Genomic DNA, 11617 nt, shown 5'->3' with positions numbered 1-11617 from the left:
AATAAGCAGTGCACAGTTGGTGATGATAGGTAAAACAATGATTATATGCATGGCAGCATTAGCACAGTAGCTATATAAATCATAGCAGGTCAATCTAAAATAGTATGCTTTTAATGAAACACACAATTTAAAAAATGTGTTACGTAATGAAATGCACAGTACATAACTAAAAGATATCTGCGCCCCACGGATATCCAATTAGCATAATACAAAAATCCCCATCAAAATCTATCTGTTTTAGCTAAAGATGTCCGTTTTGTTTGCATGGGCTGCATATCAATCCACCGTATCCACCGAGGTCAGTCTTACACGTCTGCATCGGAAGGTTGCAGAGCTACAGCACTGTTTGCCAGACCAGGAGAAACTCTACGACCCCAACATGTGTCACGGGACTCGTCTGAAGGTAACCCGGTAATTCATGGGAGTAAATGTGGCATTTCCAGTCAAAGGTACAGTATACAGATCATTTCACGGGTGAACGATGTAATATTATTTTTTCAGAGCTTTTTTATATCTCTCATATAGGACAGACATTTCAAAACGTACATCATTTTGATTTATTTTTGTACGATCTGTTTTTCCGTGTATGAATCTGATATTCAATGTGCATTTTAAATACTTTTTTTGACACCTACACACTTAGAAAAAAGGGTTCCAAAAGATTTCCCATAAGAGAACCTTTTTGGTTCCAGGTAGAACTATTTTTGGTTCCGTATAGAACCCTCTCTGGAAAGGGTTCTACATGGAACTCAAAAGGGTTCTTTCTACCTGGAACCAAAAGAGTTTTACCTTGAACCAAAAAGGGTCCTTCAAAGAGTGCACCTATGGGGACAGCTGAAGAACCCTGTTGGGTTCTACATAGCACCTTTTTCTCGAAGAGTGTACAAGGATCCTAAAATTAAAAATAAAATAACTAAATGGTCCTTGGTATCACCATCTTCAAACACTTCCATATGTTACCTCAGTAGAAACCCAGCCCCAGGCCCTTAAAACTTAGGGGCTGTGCTCTCAGAATTATCTGAAACTTTGAAGAACTGAGAAACCCCTGGATACCTACTGAAATCATCATTACAGTTTCTGATATTCAAAATGGATCTTACACATGTACCTTTGCATTGCCTTCTATCTGGAAACACTTGCATAACTTTATATTCACATTCAAGTTCAATTGGGAGACGCAAAAGGAAGCATGATACAGTGCCTTGCGAAAGTATTCGGCCCCCTTGAACTTTGCGACCTTTTGCCACATTTCAGCCTTCAAACATAAAGATATAAAACTGTATTTTTTTGTGATGAATCAACAACAAGTGGGACACAATCATGAAGTGGAACGACATTTATTGGATATTTCGAACTTTTTTAACAAATCAAAAACTGAAAAATTGGGCGTGCAAAATTATTCAGCCCCTTTACTTTCAGTGCAGCAAACTCTCTCCAGAAGTTCAGTGAGGATCTCTGAATGATCCAATGTTGACCTAAATGACTAATGATGATAAATACAATCTACCTGTGTGTAATCAAGTCTCCGTATAAATGCACCTGCACTGTGATAGTCTCAGAGGTCCGTTAAAAGCGCAGAGAGCATCATGAAGAACAAGGAACACACCAGGCAGGTCCGAGATACTGTTGTGAAGAAGTTTAAAGCCGGATTTGGATACAAAAAGATTTCCCAAGCTTTAAACATCCCAAGGAGCACTGTGCAAGCGATAATATTGAAATGGAAGGAGTATCAGACCACTGCAAATCTACCAAGACCTGGCCGTCCCTCTAAACTTTCAGCTCATACAAGGAGAAGACTGATCAGAGATGCAGCCAAGAGGCCCATGATCACTCTGGATGAACTGCAGAGATCTACAGCTGAGGTGGGAGATTCTGTCCATAGGACAACAATCAGTCGTATATTGCACAAATCTGGCCTTTATGGAAGAGTGGCAAGAAGAAAGCCATTTCTTAAAGATATCCATAAAAAGTGTTGTTTAAAGTTTGCCACAAGCCACCTGGGAGACACACCAAACATGTGGAAGAAGGTGCTCTGGTCACACAGATTTTCAGTTTTGAACTTGAACATGTCCAATTGCTACAAACTCGTGTATCTAGTTAGTGGCAGTCTTTCTGTGTGTCACATCTACCCCCGCTCCCCCTCTCCTAACAACCGGTCCTGGCAACCATCATGAGGCACACCTGGACTTCATCACTCCCTGATTCCTTCCCCTTTATCTAGCACCCCGTTGTATCACCCATTAGGTGGTATTGTTTCCTATTTTCATGTTTAGACACTACTCCCGTTGTGTATTCAACTCAACGTTCGTTCCTATTAAACTCACTGACTGCACCTGCTTTCTGACTCCCTGCATCTCCGTTACACTGTGGTAATGCATCTCAACTCCTCCATTTTATCCTGTGACAAAAAAGCAATTAAGAGAATTACAGTTTTTTTTTTTTACATTGGGAAAAGCGCGTTACTTAGAGTGATACATGTGTATAACATTAAAGCCCTCTGGATATGGCTGTGATGATATGAATGTTAACAAAGTGTGGTCTAGGGAAAATGTCATTGCGATAGTGCTGGATGTGGGGGGGGGGGGGGGGGGGACTGGATTGCAGTTAAACAGCCATGTATTAGAGCTAAGTGAAGGCCTCCACATTAAGGTACAATTCAAGATGGAGAGGAAATGAGAGGCAGCTCTTTTATAAAGTTTAGAATGTATTGGTTGATGAGAGAGAGAAACTGATACAAAAATACATCATATCATTTCACTATAAGAAGGAGTTTGATAATTATCACTAAGGACTTTGGTTATCGTTATACAACTTGTAATAAAGCTATCACTCTCTGATCACTATGATCCTTCCCCTGTCATTTCTCTCCTGCAAGAGAGCAAAGCTGCCACTACGCCATAGACACTCCAACCCCTCCCTTTCCCCTCCATCTCTCCTCTCTTAGTATCTCTCATCCCTTAGGCAGTACACCGGGACACCGTGCATGGCCACCGGTGGCAACACTGTTGTTATTCTCTGGTAGTTAAAAGCTAGTGTATGGCCCTGAGCAATGGAAGTCAACCATCCCCTTCGCTCCGCTTTAACCTACCTCTTGAGACTCCATTCATCCTTATATTAATGCATTACAGCGAGAGGGAAAGAGCCTCATTTAAAATCTACAGTTCATATAAGTCTTTTAGTCTCCGTAAACTGCATTGTGTGGTTGTGGATGGTGTTTGTTGGAACAGTTTAGTATATGTTGTCCTTTATGTGCTTGGTTACTTTTAAACTATGATGGCTAATTGTCACATAAATAGTGTCATACTCCGTACATTTAGAACAACATAACGGACATGTACACTATTACAAGCAACCACCTTGGATGGCCAGTTAAGATCCATTGCCATTTCCCCAAAAGAGCGACAATTAGTTATTTTTCCCTTCAATATACCTCAGTGCCTTTTCTCCATCCCTCCATAGCCCCCATTGTCCCACAGCATATCGGATGCTAATGTTCACAGCTCTCGCCATGGCCTACTCAGGAACCCAGCGGCTAGGACCACAGAGTCATTAGCATGTGCTTCATAAGAAACCTCTCCTTGTGTCACCGAAAATACATCACCCTGTGGATGAACCATAGCTGACACAGAGGAAGGTGCCACCAAATGTATTTTCAATGACACAGCAATTTCCTGCGTTTTAATGCTTCAGGTGGGATCCCCCGCTTGGCGAGGAAAATGGAATCTGCCACCAGCTGCGTAGACGAATGGGGACTCTTAGACTAGTCTCAGATAGCTGTTATATTCCAACAACATCAATGGTGTAGCGTTTGAAGAGGTTTCGACCAATAACAGTGATAACATTAGCGACAAAGGTTGTGGCGACATTATATGAAGCCACTGTAGACATTTTAAATAGAATATTACATATACTGCAGCACATTTAGTCTCTGCCGAGTGGTTCTAGGAAAATAACCTCAACGTCAACAAAACTAAGGAGCTGATTGTGGAATACAGGAGACAGCAGAGAGAGCTCCTCCCATTCACATTTTACGGGCCACAACGGAGAGGGCCATTACCTTCAAGTTCACTGATGAAGATCTGAAGATCTGAAATGGTCCCCCCACACCGACAGCATGGTGAAGAAGGCGTGATAGCACCTCTTCAACTTCAGGAGGGTAAAGAAATTCAACTTGGCCCCTAAAACCCTCCCCATCAAGAGCATTCTGTCGGACTGCATCACCGCCTGTTACGGCAACTGCACTGGCCGCAACCGCAGTTCTCTCCAGAGGGTGGTGTAGTCAGCCCAACACATCACCGGGGGCACACTACCTGCCCTCCGGGACATCTACAGAACCCGGTGTCACAGGAATGTCAAGAAGACCATCAAGTGCCTTAGCCACCTGAGCCACGGCCTGTTCACCCCGCTCCCATCTAGAAGGGGGAGACTTACAGGTGCATCAAAGCTGGAACCGAGAGACTGAAAAACAGCTCCTATCTCCAGGTCATCAGACTGTTAAACAATCAACCCTAGCCAATCTCCACCCGGTAACCTGCCCTGAAACTTAGACACGGTCACTAGCCAGCTACCGCACAGTACTCTAGCTTGAATTTTACAGACTGCTTTGCCCTATGTACATAGACAAAGAGACATTGAACACTGGTCATTTTAATAATGTTTACATACTGTTTTACCCACTTTATATGTATATACTCTATTCTAGTCATGGCTCATCCTATGTAACTAGTGCTATACACACCTTTTTTATTCATATACAGGACAACGACCCTAAGCACAATGTTAAGACAACGCAGGAAAGGCTTCGGGAAAAGTCTCTGAATGTCCTTGAGTGGCCCAGCCAGAGCCTGGACTTGAACCCAATCGAGAGACCTGAGAGACCTGAAAATATCTGTGCAGTGACACTCCCCCTCTGAACCTGACAGAGCTTGAGAGGATATGTAGAGCAGAATGGAAGAAACTATCCAAATACAGGTGTACCAGGCTTGTAGCATCACACCCAAGAAGACTCAAGGCTGTAATCACTGCCGAAGGTGCTTCAACAAAGTATTGAGTAAAGGGTCTACTTATGTAATTGTGATATTTCATTATAATATATTTTTTTGTTGATTTTCCCAAAAATGGCCATGTTTTTGCATGGTCATTATGGGCTAATGTGTGTAGATTGATACAAATATATATACACTACCGTTAAAAAGTTTGGTGTCATTTAGAAAAAGGAAAACACATTTTTGGTCCATTAAAATAACATCACATTGATCAGAAATACAGTGTAGACATTGTTCATGTTGTAAATGACTATTGAACAGTAGCTGGAAGATTTTTCATGGAATATCTACATAGGTGTACAGAGGCCCATTATCAGCAACCATCACTCCTGTGTTCCAATGGCACATTGTGTTAGCTAATCCAAGTTTATCATTTTAAAAGGCTAATTGATCATTCGAAAATCCTTTTGCAATTATGCTAGCAAGCTGAAAATTATTGTTCTTATTAAAGAAGCAATACAACTGGTCTTCTTTAGACAATTTGAGTATCTGCAGCATCAGCATTTGTGGGTTCGATTACAGGCTCAAAATGGCCAGAAACAAAGACTTTCTTCTGAAACTCGTCAGTCTATTGTTTTTCTGAGAAATGAAGGCTATTCCATGTGAGAAATAGCCAAGAAACTGAAGATCTCATACACTGCTGTGTCCTACTCCTTTCACAGAACAGCGCAAACTGGCACTAACTAGAATAGAAAGAGGAGTGGGAGGCCCCTGTGCACAACTGAGCAAGATGACAAGTACTATTTGCTTTTGCACTTTGGTTTCGCCATGTGCCTTTTGTTTATTAGGATATATTTTGAGCACAGCAGAATTTGGGTTTCATCCCACTTTTTCATTCCACTTTAAATAAATTCAGTAGTTCTAAACCTGCAACTACCTCCTGCCTACTCTCCTCTACACCAGTGACACATTCCTTATGAAGCTGGTTGAGAGAATGCCAAGAGTGTGCAAAGCTGTCATCAAAGCAAAGTGTGGCTACTTTGAAGAATCTAAAATCTATATTTAAATTATTTTAATTTTATTTTTGGTTACCACATGATTCCATATGTTATTTCATAGTTTTGATGTCTTCACTATTATTCTACAATGTAGGAAATAGTACAAATAAAGAAAAACCCTTGAATGTGTAGGTGTGTTCAAACTTTTGACTGGTACTGTAGATATACACAACATTCTGTGGACAAGTTAGTGGAATTGGCTATTTCAGCCACACCCGTTGCTGACAGGTGTATAAAACCAAGCACACAGCCATGTAATACCCATAGACAAACATTGGCAGTAGAATAGTCTTACTGAAGAGCTCAGTGACTTTCAACATGGCACAGTCATAGGATGCTACCTTTCCAACAAGTCAGTTCATAAAATGCATGCCCTGCTACAACAGCTGCCCCGATCTACTGTAAGTGCTGTTATTGTGAAGTGGAACATCTAGGAGCAACAACGGCTCATCTGCAAAGTGGTAGGCCACACATGCCCACAGAACGCAACTGCAGAGTCTGTCCAAGAGTTGCAACACACGCTACCGAGTTCCGAACTGTCTCTGGATGCAATGTCAGCACAAGAACTGTTCGTCGGGAGCTTCATGAAATGGGTTTCCATGGCCTAGCAGCCACACACAAGCCTAAGATCAACGTGCGCAATGCCAAGTGTCGGCTGGAGTGGTATAAAGCTTGCCGCCATTGGACTCTGAAGCAGTGGAAATGTGTTCTCTGGAGTGGTGAATCATGCTTCACGATCTTGCAGTCTGACGGATGAATCTGGGTTTGGCGGATGCCAGGAGAACGCTACCTGCCAGAATTCATAGTGCTAACTGTAAAGTTTGGGGAAGAAGGAATTACGGTCTGCGGCTGTTTTTCATGGTTCGGGCTATACTTTGGTTCGGGCTATACTTTTGGACATTATTATTATTATTATTATTATTATTTATACTCTCTGACATTGCTCATTCTGATATCATTTCTTAACAGTTTTTTTCCAATTTATTTAGACTTTTTGGTTATTTTATTGCTAGATATTACAGCATTGTTGGAGCTAGAAACATCTGCAAATCTGTGTATGCAACAAATAAGCTTGTATACTACCCTGTATCAGGTTAAGACATTATCTTTCTGAGCTGAGTCAGCTGTCAGTTCATTCAACATGAATTGGCAATAAAGATATCTATTTGAAATATATATTTAAAAAGACGTCTGAAACAAGTCGGCTTTGTGGAAAAAAACATCAGTCATCACGTTTATACTTGGAAACTCTACAGTATGATTGACACAAGGCCCTTAAATTGTTAAATCAAGGCCAGGACCCCATACAAGCAAGCCTCAGGCTACACTCAGGCTTCACATGCTGTCTAATCCTTAGTAACATATCTACGGATTACTTTGGAAGTAAAATGGAGTCCTCATTTTCTGCAAGGACATTGACGGCAATCTTGTTCCCTAACAGGCTATATGAACTCTCCAGTGGCGTATCCAAGGAGTTGCCAGGGTGGCCCACCCTGAAATCTAATTGGCCACCCCAGTGCCCCCCTAAATATATTGATCATTTTGACCAAGACATGCACCGACAGCAAAACTCATCAATCTCTGTAGCGAAAGAATCGTCTGTCTCAGTATGTGCATCTGATGCTGTCTGGTCTTGCTCAGGCGCTAGACTTTGGAGTAGACGAACGTACGCATGTAACCTACTTAACCTACTTTTTGAAGTGATTTGTTTGACAATCAGAAAACATGAGTGGTTGGTCTTTACGACACATTAAAAGGTAACATTAATATGTATCTACATGTAGATTTTACCTCAACTAACCGGTGCCCCCGCACACTGACCGGTACACCCCCCCCCCCCCCCCCCCCCCCCCCCCCCTGTATATAGTCTCGCTATTGTTATTTTACTGCTGCTCTTTAATTACTTATTACTTTTATTTCTTAATCTTATCTATAAAATAAGATTACTGAATTGTTGGTTAGGGGCCCGTAAGTAAGCATTTCACTGCAAGGTCCACACCTATTGTATTCGGGCGCATGTAACTAATACAATTTGATTTTTATTTGATTTTATGGTGGAATACAGGTCATTCAATACTGTCTTAGTGCCAGCCTCAGTCTGTGGTGGTATGTAAACAGCTCTCTATGTAGATAGTGTGGTCTACAGCTTATCATGAGATACCCTGCACCAGCTGTTATTTACAAAAATACATAGTCCGCCTCCCCTTGTCTTACCAGACGCCACTGTTCTATCCAGCTGTATGTTGATAGGGTCGTCGTTCAGCCACGACTCCGTGAATAAACATATTCGGACTATTGTATTGTCTCAGAATGAACGTATTCTGACTATTATATTTCTTTGCTGTTATTCTTTTACAATGCATTTGTGAATGGAAACAGCTTGCGTTTGAAACGTTTGAAACATTAAGACCCCTGAGAGAGGAAAGGGCAAAATGGAAGATGTGTGAGTGTAAGAAAAAACCCTAAATGTGCTCCCTTGCTGTGAGTTAGCGTATAAAGAAATAGCTGCTCATGGCGGAACTGTCTCCACTATCAGCTGAAATAACACACACACCCCTGACTGAGAAATTACTACAGCAGCCGGTCGAAAACATTGAATTTCATGACAGCTTATTTTAATTATGCCCCTCCCCACTGTAGTTGGTTAAGCCCGGCATTGCATAAAAGTTTGAACTGACTCTTCCTCCATGTTTTCCCCATTAGGAAGGAGGAAACTGAATTTTCTCATTACAGTGAGTTAGTCACAGCCATTTTTGGTTAGCGCAGCAGCCGTACAAGGAAGAGTTTTATCAACACGTTGTATTATGTAAGATTGACTGCAGGGGTGAGAAAAACCCACTTTGGCTATCAGCACCCTCGTCGAGAAATGGAAGAATCCTATGCAGGGGTGGTCACGGGCCAGAACCATTCAAATAGGGCCAAAAGTGCTGATGCGTTGTGGTAATGGATTTGTTTTCCCCTGAAACCCCCCTGCCGTCTCCTAGGAACAGTGTGGGCTTAGTTCCATTCACTTTCTGCTGCCTTGGCCATGTATTTTGATTAGGGGAATGAAGTCCTTCACACAGCTATCCCAAGAATAATTGACACGATGCCCTAGGAGGTCAAGAAAAAATATACCAATAAGCTTTGTACTTATCACCATGGCGAGGTCCCGGCATGTAAAAGCCTTGCAGCCGAGCATGGGATGTTATATGCATTATTGCCACTCATTGCAACAACAGGACGTCCCGTAAATCATATTTCCTTTTTCTGTCTGCCACCTGACAGACAGCATTGCTGGGATAATTGATGAGTGCCATAATGTTCAAATTTGTTCAAATCGTTTCAGTCAGCAAGTTCATAGGTCAACGTCTGACCTCAAAGACCTAATTTATGTTGGAAACTTCAAATTGTCTTGAACTCCCAGCTCACCTGCTATGTTGACAAAAAAACACAATCATCCACATTCATCTGAACCATGTTTTGTTGTGTTTTGTCTATATTCCTCCATACATACTTTACCTATTTGCTGGAATAGCAACCGGAGGTAATTTTTTGTTAATGTTCTGAGCGCATTGCAGCAGAGGAATCTCAGGGGCCAGTAGGGGGGACAGGGGATGAGGTAACCAGTGGCAGGGACCACAGGAACTGATGGCAGGTCTGCAGAGGTTGAGATAGGATGGATATTGGCAAGATGCTGAGGTAGGAAATGAACCTTGGGTCTTTTAACTGCTGCTGCTGGCTGCTGCTGTTACCTCTCCAGCTCTATGGTCATGTGCATTAGGCTCAGTCTCTATTTATTTCACTTCCTCTCAACCCTCATCTGTTTCTCATCATGCCCTTGTAACATTATAGATGCATGTGGACAAATACATACACACCATACGGTTCAGTCAGAGAGATGATCATATCAGTTTGAAGAATAGTTCATTCAAAGACTAGTGGATAATGATAGAAAAGCTAAATATATGATCCAACCACTGCAGTGAGCTTAATGCTTGAAGACTTTCTTGACCATTGAAAAGTTGCTATGAATTCTTTGCTTCCCATATTTATGTTACAAATACCCCCATGCTCTTTCTCCGTCTTCCCAATTATTTGAAGGTCAATGGTTCTTGCTCCCAGAAAGGAGCAGTAATGTGATGTGCATGCACATCCAACGTAGCGTTCGGTGTAGTGTCAGCTCTTATCTGGGCTTGTTGTCTCAGCTGAGCTCCAAGCCTGTACGATGGTAGATGCCCATATGTAATGTGATCATCTGCCTCCTCCAGGGCATGGTGCCGGTCTCGTTACTGGAGCAGAGGCTTTGGCTTCTTCTCCATTCTGTCAGGTTTGGCCCGGGGGTGGGTGGGTGGGGCGGGGGGTTCTTTCTCACAAAGCCGTGGCTGTCCATTTTATTTGCCCGACACGAACACTCTGGTGCATTGTTGTGTGTTTGGTCAGTGGAGCTCAGACTGCAGTAGTCTTCTAGCGTATATTCTTCCCTCCAGTTCAAAGTCGACTGTGCTAGTCGGGGGACGCTGCTGTCTGGTCAGTTGGAAAGTTATACTGTTTACTGAAGTTTTATACTGATGTTATACTGATAGGGGACTAGTACCTTCGGGGGACACCAATGGTTCTGCACAGTCAAAACCGCTTTATGTAAATGTCCACAGCAAGAGAAGAAAAGGGGCAAGTCCTCTAGATCAGATTAATCAAGTTTTAGATTAATCAAGTTGCGTTACAATGAATATACAGTACATTGATTTATTGAACCAATTTAACAATGTTAACAACGGCATCTGGCATTAAACAAAGAGTAAACAACATTAAAGAAGATTCAACCTAGTCGTTCTTCATAACAGACTGAATTTTTTGTTTTAAAATCTGACAGACATTGGGACTTTGAATACTCCCAAGTCACTGAGATGTGCCAAGGGCAAAGCCCAAACTACAAAGAGGGGTGATAGAGAGACTAGACGTGTGTCGTTCTGACAGTCATGTAAGATTGGGGAAGAGATAAGGTCTTCTGAAGACAGAGATGGGTAAGGATGTGAAGGTGTAGGGTAGGCTGAAGCAGATCAGCTTCGGGGTGATTTGAGAAACGTGGGGGATGGAAAGAGACACATGTAGAGGAGCGAGTTTCCCAAAAGCCTCGATGCTAACGTGTACTTCCTTTCTCTTGACAACCCAGACACACATCACTCATAGAAAAGCAAAGTGCCTGATTTGACAAAATAATGTTTGTCTCCACAGAGTAGAGTGACTGTCAAGCATAGATGTTTTTTTGCTTATACTTTCTTGCAGCTCTGATACCATCACATGATGTAACACATCACAAAGTGTGTACAGTAAAACTACTGACTATCTTTCTTTGCTCAGAATGGTTTCCCAAAACGTGTTTGTTTGTTTTCCTCAACATTCAACACAGAACTTCTCCCATGGCCACAGCCTTACACATTTAAGCGAACACTTTCAATGCTCCTACTTCAGTACTCATGTCAGCTTTTGCTTGAAAAAGCATCAGCCCAAATTTAGACTGAGAGGAGCACCATGGGAGCCTGGCAAGCTGTCTTTGTTAAAGAACGGATAAATGAGAAATGACTCGCGTGTGGT

This window comes from Oncorhynchus mykiss, chromosome 9, assembly GCF_057628025.1.
Source record: "Oncorhynchus mykiss isolate SJ-2025 chromosome 9, ASM5762802v1, whole genome shotgun sequence".
NCBI lineage: Eukaryota > Metazoa > Chordata > Actinopteri > Salmoniformes > Salmonidae > Oncorhynchus > Oncorhynchus mykiss.
The sequence above is the reverse complement of the archived record's forward strand: the minus strand, read 5'-3'. Positions refer to the sequence as shown.